We start from the raw sequence: 10,839 nt of genomic DNA, 5'->3' as shown, positions 1-10,839 counted from the left end.
GGCTACATCATCTGCTGTTTAGTCTTACCCCCCAAAACATCTATGTCTTCATTTTGTAAGTCATGACATGAAGATTGGTTAACTGGTAATCTAGATTGATGAGGATGTATTAGATTTACTGAAAAGGAAAACATGAGTGTAAAACATCAAATAGGCTACCAAGCCAGCGGAAAAATGTGAAATGTCTATGATCATCACAACTGTATAACATTACTTGGATCTCAAAGAAATTATGTTGCATGCAAAATTGTCCCATTGTTTTTCCACAGGTTGCAGTTGTTGCTATACTGTCCAGTCTCAACTTAGTTTCTGCATCCTGCTACAATATTATTCAACAATAACTTCGAGCCTTGTTGAATTGAAGTTGTTGTCAGTGACATGAAATTCAACTTGCTATAAAATAATATTCAGTAGTTGGAAACATGCAATAAACAAGTTAAAGGTGCATTCAGTGTTTTTTGTTGTGGAAATAAATGAGATGAAATGCTCAATATGAGACATATCTGAAGGACAATAGTTGACTATTGTTTCTGTGCATGTAGATGTTTGGTGATGTGTTTTATGCATTTGTTGACAATGTAGAGGCCCACAAGCAAGGAAACATGTTAATAAATACACACAAAGGCGATGAAACAGAAGAAGAAACTCCTTGCTTTTGTTACATATATAATACATATATATTATATATAATAGTTCTTATAATGAATAGGATAAAATTACATATTTAAACAGCTATATTTACAGATCATGTTTATAGCCTACATCTTGAGCTTTACCTTTTAGACTATCATGTACATTTTGGTAGATTATCAAATATTCTCAAATGATGGATGCATTGTAACTAGCTGTATATCGAAGAAGAGCTGTTGATGTTGTGAACAGGCTGGGCTAATTAAGGCAGGATAATAGTTCCTATTCAAAAGGAGAGAAAGCAGAGGAATGAGCACGCGGTGACGTCACTACAACTCTCCCAAAATCACACCTGTGATCGCCGGGTGCGGTGGCTCGCGCCTGTAATCCAAGCGTCTGGGAGGCTGAGGCTGGTGGATCGTTTGAGCTCAGGGGTTCTGGGCTGCAGCGGACTATGCCGATCGGGTGTCCGCACTAAGTTCGGTATCGATATGGTGCTCCTGGGGAGCCCAGGACCACCAGGTCGTCTAAGGAGGGGTGCACCGGCCCAGGCCGGAAACGGAGCAGGTCAAAGCCCCCGTGCCGATCAGTAGTGGGATAACGCCTGTGAATAGACGTTGCAGTGCAGCCTGGGCGATACAGCGGGACACAGCCTTTTAAAAATCCTGAACGTTATTGCTGCCACCCGAGACACAATTTACAAATGTTTAAAATCTTCATTTCATCAAAAACAACTCTACTGTCCACTTTTTGTGTGTAAAATTCAGAAATGTCTCTTTGGCTTGCATGTGCAGAAATCTGGTTTTCAAATCAAGACATCCATACAGGACATGACACATTAAAACGAATAGATATTTATATACGTTTATTTAAGAAATCAAGTTTGGTTAATTTACAATGAAAAGTAGAGTCTAACACCAATATGAAAGAGAGCTTTTAAATAGACTGGTTGTGAATTTGCAAGAAAATGTGCAGTTCTGCTCTGTCTCTCTCTCTCCCCTCTCTCTGTCTCTCTCTCACAGTTTGTGTTCTCTTCCAATACATACGGGAGCTTTTCAGTGACAAAAAATAATTATCCGGAGTTCCAATCGACCCAATTTAATAATATATGCTTAAAATATCTTTAAGAAAAATATCTCATGCCCTCCTCTTTTCATCTACATATTGCAACAGATAGACCTAGGCTAACCTTACATGTGTGTTTTTTCTGTTGCCTAGAAGCCTAGCATCCAGTAAAAGACTAAAATCGGAATGTGACTTTTTCAGTGTCGTCATAGATTTTACTGTGTGTCTAATGTGTTGTGAATTGTACACAATCCTGCTGGTAGGCCCATCTGAAGGCCAAGGGTATGGAAGTGTCATTTACACAGTCAGAGTCTATATTCACGTGTATAAGTTGTGACGCCCACCTGTGCCCTCCTTCAGGCTTCGCCCTGCCAGTGCACGGGAAGGACGAACCTGAGCCTAAATGCTTTATTGTCTGCACCTGTATTTAGGGTGGGGCTATAAAAGGGTTTCTCTCTCTCTCTCTCAGGAGGCACTTCTGTTCGGTACTTGTAGGCACTTTATTGATATTCTCTCTCACACGGGCTCTTTGACTTCTTTCTCAATCTGTCCCCCTTTCTATTTCTTTAGCTCTCACTTTCTTATTAATTTACCTAACAAATTGATACATTCATTCACCCATTCATGCACGACATTGAACATTACCTTTTTCATACCCCTATTTGGTTGATTGTTGACATTGGTATAAATAAATTCGTATTATTGAATTTAAACTGTCTTGTGTCTTGTCCCTCATTATGTGACGGTAACCTAACGAGTCTGCCGTTACATAATTTGGGTTGCTCGTCCGCGTAACCTGTTTAAAAAATCCGGATCATAGACTTTCGTGAGTTCAGGTGAGAACGTCTGTTTTACATTGGCTATTCGTAATTTCGTGCAGTCTCTGGCTAAGGAAGAGTGCTCCAGCTGGGCCTTGCCTTTCCTTCGGAGTACTGGTTATTGTTTTCTCTTTTTTTGTTTTAGTTTGTTATTTTGAGACAATCCTGGTCCGAAGTTGTTGTTAAATAACTCTGTCAGGGGCACGCTTCGTGCAGCTTGTCTGTAGCGAGTTCAGCGTTATCCAGTCGCCTCAAGGCCAGCACGTCTCAGAAGAGCTAGCTAGGACAGTTAGCTTATTTGGTTAGATATTTAGGACGCCAGTGGACTGCCTTATTAGACACACCTTTTCAGTGGGAATTAGCGCCGGCAATCAATGGACGATTTCACCTGGATGCATGAGTATTTTGGTTCGTGCTTGCGGATGTGGTGAGTTCTTTTCTTTTGTTAGTCTGTAAATTAGTTTACTGCTGTCTGCGTTTGCAGTGCAAGTTGGTTAACTTGTAGCTGAAAAACGCTTAGTTTGAAGTTACTGTGCTTTGTTTGGAGGTGTCTCCGTTGGCTTGTTTGTTCTCAGTAACTTTGCCCTTTGAGAAGCAGTAAACTGAGCTAGTGAGTGCTTGTTTGAACTTTAATGTTCTTGATGTTTAGCTAAGCTAAATATTGGTAAACAGTTATCTGTTTGTAGATTGTGTCTACTTGGTTCTGGTTATTAGTTACCAGTTCATTGGTTGGTGCACTGCTTGTGTATCACAGTCTGTTTGCCATTGTGTGTAGCTTACATGTGTGAAAGAGAACTAGTGGCCTAGTCTGTAATTTTCTTTGTGCCTCAAATTTTGATTTTGTTTTTGTGTCCGCTTGGTAGCCGTTGCTGTGCATGGTAGCATAGCTTGTGTTTCTTTAAATTCCTATTGTGGCAGAATAGGTAGCACATAGCTATACTTCTGAGTGAACTGGGTTTAGGTTGTACTGGTTTGGAGTTTGACTGAGTTAAAATGGCAACCCCTGAAGATTTTATTGCCAAGCCGTCTGAGAAGGGTTGTCTAGTTTAACCAAGGTGCAACTCTGTGCAGTGGCTGAACATTATGAACTGGCCTTAACTACTTTAGAGAAAAGCTTGAAAGAAACATTGTTTAAGTCTATAAAAAGCCAGCTTATACTTAAAGGAGTTTTGGAATCTGATTCAGATCAGTTACAATTTGAGAAACTGAAGGCTGAGAGGGAGGCAGGTTTCTTAGAGAAAAAGAGATTGAATCAGAAAGGGCTTTAGAGGTTCGCAAACTCGAGCATGAGCTCCAGCTAAAGCGTATGGAGATGGAGGAGCGTGAGCATGAGCGAGAACATGCTTTGACATTAAAGAAGCTTGATCTTGAACTTAAACAACTGCCATCTCAGCCCCCCTCTCCTGCCCATCAACAACCTGGTTTTGATGTCACTAAGAATATCGCCTTGTACCACCCTTCATAGAGAAAGATGTGGAGAAATATTTTTCTCACTTTGAGAGAGTGGCGACCACTCTTAAATGGCCCGAGAATGTGTGGCCTCTGTTGCTTCAGTGTGTTTTTACAGGGAAGGCACAGGAAGTGTTTTCTGCTCTAGGTTTGGAACAAGCTATGAACTATGAGGATTTGAAAACGGCCATCCTTCAAGCTTATGAGCTTGTCCCTGAGGCTTATCGCCAAAAGTTTAGGAAGACCAGGAAGTCAGAACAGCAAACTTTTGTTGAATTTGCACGTGAGAAAGAGCGTCTGTTTGATAGGTGGTGCTGTTCACAGAAAGCAGATTCCAGGGAAGACCTACGACAACTTGTCCTCATAGAGGATTTCATGAACTGTCTCCCTGAGGCTGTGGCTGTCCATCTGTGTGAACAGGAAGTGCAAAAGTTGCACGAGGCTGCTGTTCTTGCTGATAAGTTTGTGCTTACGCATAAGCGTGTACCTGGTAGCGGCTGGGTAAGCCATCAGAGCAGAACACGACCACTTAACAGTCAGCAACAGTATGGAGGTGGAAATGATGCTCCGCGCTCATCTCCCCCTGCTAATGCTAGCCGTCCTCCTTATAACAACACAGAAATCATTTGCAACTATTGCAAGAAGGTAGGCCATATGAAGTATGACTGTGTAGAACTTCGTAAGAGGAAAGATAAAGGGAAGTCCAAGAGTTTTGGCCTAGTGGCTTCCTGTGGAAGCACCCTGTCTTCTTTAAATGATACCTTGAGTGTTGGACATGTGGTTGCTTCTAAGCAAGATAATGTGAAGTTGATGCAGATTACACTCCCTTTGTCACCAAAGGCTCTGTGTCTTTGCCTGATGGGCATTGTAGTGTGCCAGTACGCATACTAAGAGATACTGGGGCAGCTCAGTCTTTTATGCTGTCTGGTGTTTTGCCTTTGTCTGACAGCACTTACACCGGAACACATGTTCTAGTCAGGGGTTTTGAAATGACTCCTGTCCAGGTGCCGTTGCATCGAGTTTGTCTCTCTTCAAAACTGGTCAAAGGTGATGTGGTGGTAGGAGTTCGTCAAGGTCTCCCTGTACCAGGTATTTCATTTATCTTAGGCAATGATTTAGCTGGGGGGAAGGTTTGGGGTAACACCGAGGCCGTCTCGCCACCTGTTGTCTCTGATTCGGTGCCTGAGGTACCACCAAAGCCTGATCAGTGCGCTCGGCGGCATCCTGATGTGTTTCCTAGCTGTGCTGTCACTCGTGCCATGGTAAAACGTGGTCTTGATTCTGATTTGGTGTCTCTAAACGACACTTTCCTTACTAAACCTGATCTAGTTTCATCTAGTGATTCCTCACAATCACCTGTAGGAGCTAGAGACTACCAATACTAACTTGGATGACTCCACTGGAGGTGGTGATGACGCAGATGGTGAGAGTAAGTCTGTGAAAGTAGCGCCTCCTTTGGGAGTGATTAATGGTGATTCAGAAGTCACAATTTTGAGTTCAAATGAGCTTGAGCGCTGTTCTTTGCCTGACTTGTTTAAGGTTTCACGTGAAGAATTGATTAAAGAGCAATTGGTTGACTCTTCTCTTAAACCTTTATTTGTTTTAGCATCTCAAGAGAATGCTGAGGATGAGTCCTCCTACTTTGTACAAGATGGCTTGTTGTGTAGAAGGTATGTGTTCCAGAAAGAGAATTTTACCAATTCTTTTGTACAAGTAGTAGTTCCTTGTAAGTTCAGGAAAGCGGTGCTAGACCTAGCTCACAACGAAGTAGCGGGACACACTGGGGTGCGGAAGACCTATGACAGGATTGTGCGTCGGTTTTGTTGGCCTAGGTTAAGGAGAGATGTTTCCTCCTATCTGAAAACATGTCATGTGTGCCAGTTAACCGGCAAACCTAACCAACAGATTCCTGTCGCGCCATTGCAGCCCATTCCTGCAGTGTCCAATCCTTTTGAATACCTCATAGTGGATTGTGTGGGTCCATTGCCTCGCTCTAAGGCTGGACATTTGTATCTACTAACGGTGATGTGTCAATCTACGCGCTATCCTATAGCATATCCACTTAGGTCCATTACGACTAAGTCGGTGTTGAAGGCTCTTACCAATTTCATGTCAACTTTTGGTATTCCAAAAGTTCTTCAAAGTGACCGAGGGTCTAATTTCATGTCAAAACAGTTTGCTAGGGCATTACGTCAGCTTAAAGCCAAACATAACATCTCAAGTGCTTACCATCCCCAAAGTCAGGGTGCCCTCGAACGTTTCCATCAGACGCTCAAGTCTCTGTTACGGTCCTATTGTGTAGAACTTGGGTCTGATTGGGAGGAGGGTCTCCCTTGGCTTCTCTTAGCAATTAGGGAGGTTGTTCAGGAGAGCACGGGCTTTAGCCCTAATGAACTGGTATTTGGACATGCTGTGAGAGGGCCAACCGCTGTCTTAGCTGATGAGTGGTGTACTGCTGAGACACCTGTTAATGTGTTGGATTATGTTAGCGGATTTCGCTACCGTTTGTACGAAGCTAGAGCTGCTGCTAGACGTAAGCTGGGTAAAGCTCAGTCTAAGATGCAACGTCTTTACAACCGCAGGGCGAAGCAACGTAGTTTTAAACTTGGGGATAAAGTTTTAGCTTTGTTGCCTATTCTGAATAGTCCCTTTCAGGCTAAATTCGGTGGCCCGTACGAAATTGTGAAATGTTTCAATGATCACAATTATGTCATTAGTACGCCAGATCGGCGGAAAAAGGTCCAGGTCTGTCATATTAATCTTTTGAAACCTTATTTTTCTCCTTTACCAGCTGCACCTGTTGGATTAATTGCCACCACGCCTCTAGGGGGCTCTAGTGATCCAGACTATGTGGTCTCTTCGGTGGTAACGGTTCTGAAAGTCTTGATTTTGTCAGTGAGGAGTCCAGTGAGGGCGTGAGGTCCATCACAGGCGATCGTGGAAGGTCGTCTGCGAAATTCTGAGTTCCTAGCAGAGTTACCTTTACATCTTTCCCATTTGAATGATATGGAGAAAACAGATATCATTGGTTTGATTGAGTTTTTTCCTGCTCTGTTTCCTGATGTTCCTACACGTACATCTGTGATTGAACATGATATTGACGTTGGTGGAGCTTCACCAATTAAACAACACGCCTATCGTGTCAATCCTAGGAAGAAGGAATTGTTGCAGAAAGAAGTAGACTATCTGTTAGCCCATGATCTTGCTGAACCTAGTTTTAGTGCATGGAGCTCCCCCTGTTTGTTAGTGAACAAACCAGATGGAACCTTTCGTTTTTGCACTGACTATCGTCGACTGAATTCAGTTACAAAGACAGACTGTTATCCATTACCCCGATGTGATGACTGCATAGACCGTGTTGGCTCAGCCAGATTTGTGAACCTCCTCAGTCCTAAGGTTCAATTTCAATGGTCTCCTAGATGTCAAGAAGCATTTGACAATGTTAAGTTGTTGCTTGCTTCTTCCCCTGTGCTATCTGCTCCGACTTTGACCGTCCTTTCAGTGTTGCTGTTGATGCCAGTGAGAGTGGTGCTGAGCAGTTCTGTTACAGGTAGGATTAGATGGAGTAGAGCACCCAGTAGCATACTTTTCAAGGAAGTTTAATCGCCATCAGCAAGTCTACTCCACAGTGGAGAGAGAAGCGCTAGCTTTAATCCTTGCAGTACAGCATTTTGAGGTCTACTTGGGCTCCTCTCCGAGTCCAATAGACCTTTTCACTGACCACAACCCATTGGTCTTTATTGATCGTATGCGAAACCAGAATCAACGCATTATGCGTTGGAGCTTAATTCTTCAGCAATACCCGTTGAAGATTCAACATATCAGAGGCAAGGACAACATTGTGGCAGATGCGTTGTCCAGAGTCTAAGAATAGTTTAGTCTATCTTCACTGTGGTTAGTTATCATACACTGTAGTATAGATACTTTATGTGTACTGTCTGTGTCGCATTTCCCTAGTCCTAGGGGGCCCCAGGATTTAGGTTGATGTGGCACAGGAGGTCTTTCTTTTTGTTTGTTTGTTTGAGGTTTACCTACAGCAAACCTCTTAGTGAGGGAGGTGTGACGCCCACCTGTGCCCCCTTCAGGCTTCGCCCTGCCAGTGCACGGGAAGGACGAACCTGAGCCTAAATGCTTTATTGTCTGCACCTGTATTTAGGGTGGGGCTATAAAAGGGTTTCTCTCTCTCTCTCATTAGGCACTTCTTTCGGTACTTGTAGGCACTATTGATATTCTCTCTCACACGGGCTCTTTGACTTCTTTCAATCTGTCTTTCTATTTCTTTAGCTCTCACTTTCTTATTCATTTACCTAACAAATTGATACATTCATTCACCCATTCATGCACGACATTGAACATTACCTTTTTCATACCCCTATTTGGTTGATTGTTGACATTGGTATAAATAAATTCGTATTATTGAATTTAAACTGTCTTGTGTCTTGTCCCTCATTATGTGACGGTAACCTAACGAGTCTGCCGTTACAAAGTGTACATAACACTTCTACATTATGCTGTTAATCATCACAGTTTGGCCTACCAATAAAGTGGATTATATTGACTAAATACTGACTCCTGCAGGAAGCTAGTCAAAATTGCATTTTTTCTTCAATCTTACTTTCAAAGGGGACAGCAGGGATCGCATTCTCCTGCATTTAGACGGCTAGGAGGATAACTAATTGCTAAATGGCAGCATAACTAAACATAACTAATGCTAAACCAAACTAAATGCCAAACCAAACTAAATGCTAAATGCCAGAATAGCTAAACACATCTAAAACACATGCAATACCCCCCTAATCAACATAACTGGGCTACAGACAGCGTATGTTGTACCGTGAAGGAGTGCGGAAGATCCCGGGTACATCACACGGCGCGTATTGCGACTGTCACCAGCCAACTAAATACTAAATAAAATCCCCATACACCCAGCCAGGCAGCCTCTCTCTCTCTCTCCCTCTCCCTCTCCTTTCTTATCACATTGCTAATGCCTATAATAACCCACTCACTCTGTTCTTTTTCTTTTCTCTCCTAATCTAGACTATCTTCGCCATGGGACGCTGCTATAGTCTCTCTACCCGGTCTACCTGCAGAAACCCTCGACCAATTGCACCCACCGCCACCGCACTGCCGTACACTTACTCTACCTCATACCCTATGCTAGCATTTATATTAGAGCTGTGAAAAATAACGCGTTAACGCGTTATGATTAAATTACAGGATTAATTAGTTAATTTTTTTAACGCATTTAACGCATGCGCAAAATGAGCTTCCAATATACCCACAATTCCGCCCAATCTGCATTAGTCGCCGCTGTAATGGGAAGTTCGTGTTTCAAAAACAAAGATGGAACATTCATTAAAACCAAAGTGATATGCACACTCTGCGGGAAGACGTTTCGATTCACCGTAGCAATAAGTACCACCTCAACGCGATGCATGCGTTGGTCGGCGAGGGGAGTTAAAGTGGAATGCGCCAAACCACCCTCACTGAACAACGTAGGCCCCTCATTAAGTGAGCCTGTGACAAGTTGACTAGCACAGTTGCCAAATGGATTGCAAAAAGCTGTAGAGTCTACAGTGTAGACCGATTCATATTGTTGAGGACGAGGGGTTCACCGAAGTTGTGCGATTGGCAACGGGGGATTCGAGTATCAAAGCACCGCAAAGTCGCACAATAATGACAAAAATCCACGAGCTGTATGAAGCTGAAAAGAAAAAAGGAAAATGACTTGGCTGCTACGAAACATCAGGCGCTGACAGGGGATCACTGGACTTCTGTGAGTAACGATAACTACCTGGGTGTAACTGCACATCTAATCACCGACGAATGGAAGTTAAAGTCGTTTACACTAACGTGCATGAAAACAGAAGAGCTCCACTTTGCAGAGGCATGTGCACAACAGTTCCAAACTGTTGCAAGCAACTGGGCAATTGAAGACAAAACGACCACTATAGGGATAGACAGTGCACGTAATATGATAGCTGCGGCTAGACTACTGTAAAAGGGCATTTAGAGGCATTAGATTGTGTCATGGTGTGGTTAATGGTTGTTTGACAAAAAGAGAAAAAATTTCAAACATCCTATAAAAACAATGGCTAAGAAGCCCAAATCATTTCTGTTTGATTTAAAAAGAAAGAAAAATGTTTTATTCAACCATACAATGGCTAAGAAGCCCAAATTCTGTTTAGGATGAAGATTATATAAATGTTCCATATGGAATAGCAAAGATAACTGCTAAAGAACTGCTCAGTTGCAGCACCATTGTTTTTTTTTATGAATATAAAAAAGAAAACATGTTAAATGTATATATCTGTCTTTTGTCATAAATCTTTTTGTTCTCACAAAAATATACAGAGAAAATATGTGATTAATCATGATTAATCCACAGAAACCTGTGATTAATCTGATTAAAATTTTTAATAATTTCACAGCCCTAATTTATATACAATATATATTATTGCCACCATCGACATGTTTCTCTGTTCCTACTCCCCTTACCCCTGTAATAGTAACCCTATCAGCACAGTGTATATCCACTAAACTGGTCTTGTCTGTATCATGTATTTACCACTGGATGTCTGTATATATATTATGTACATCTACCAAATGCAGGCTATGTACAACACCTGTTGTTTCCCTTCCCCTTCTGCCACACAACCCTCCCCCTTCCTATCTCCACCCGGCCGACCTCAAGCAGATGGGTTCCCCCTTATGTGCCGTGGTTCTGCTTAAGGTTCCTTCCTGACTAACAGGGAGTTTTTTCTTGCCCGTGTTGCCATTGTGCTTGCACTAAGGGGGTTTCAGGCTCTGGGCTCTGTAAAGCGCCTAGAGACAATTGTATTTAGTTATGGCGCTATATAAATAAAATTGAATTGAA

The sequence above is a fragment of the Clupea harengus genome, chromosome 18, assembly GCF_900700415.2.
Source record: "Clupea harengus chromosome 18, Ch_v2.0.2, whole genome shotgun sequence".
Taxonomy (NCBI): domain Eukaryota; kingdom Metazoa; phylum Chordata; class Actinopteri; order Clupeiformes; family Clupeidae; genus Clupea; species Clupea harengus.
This window is presented reverse-complemented; position numbering follows the sequence as displayed.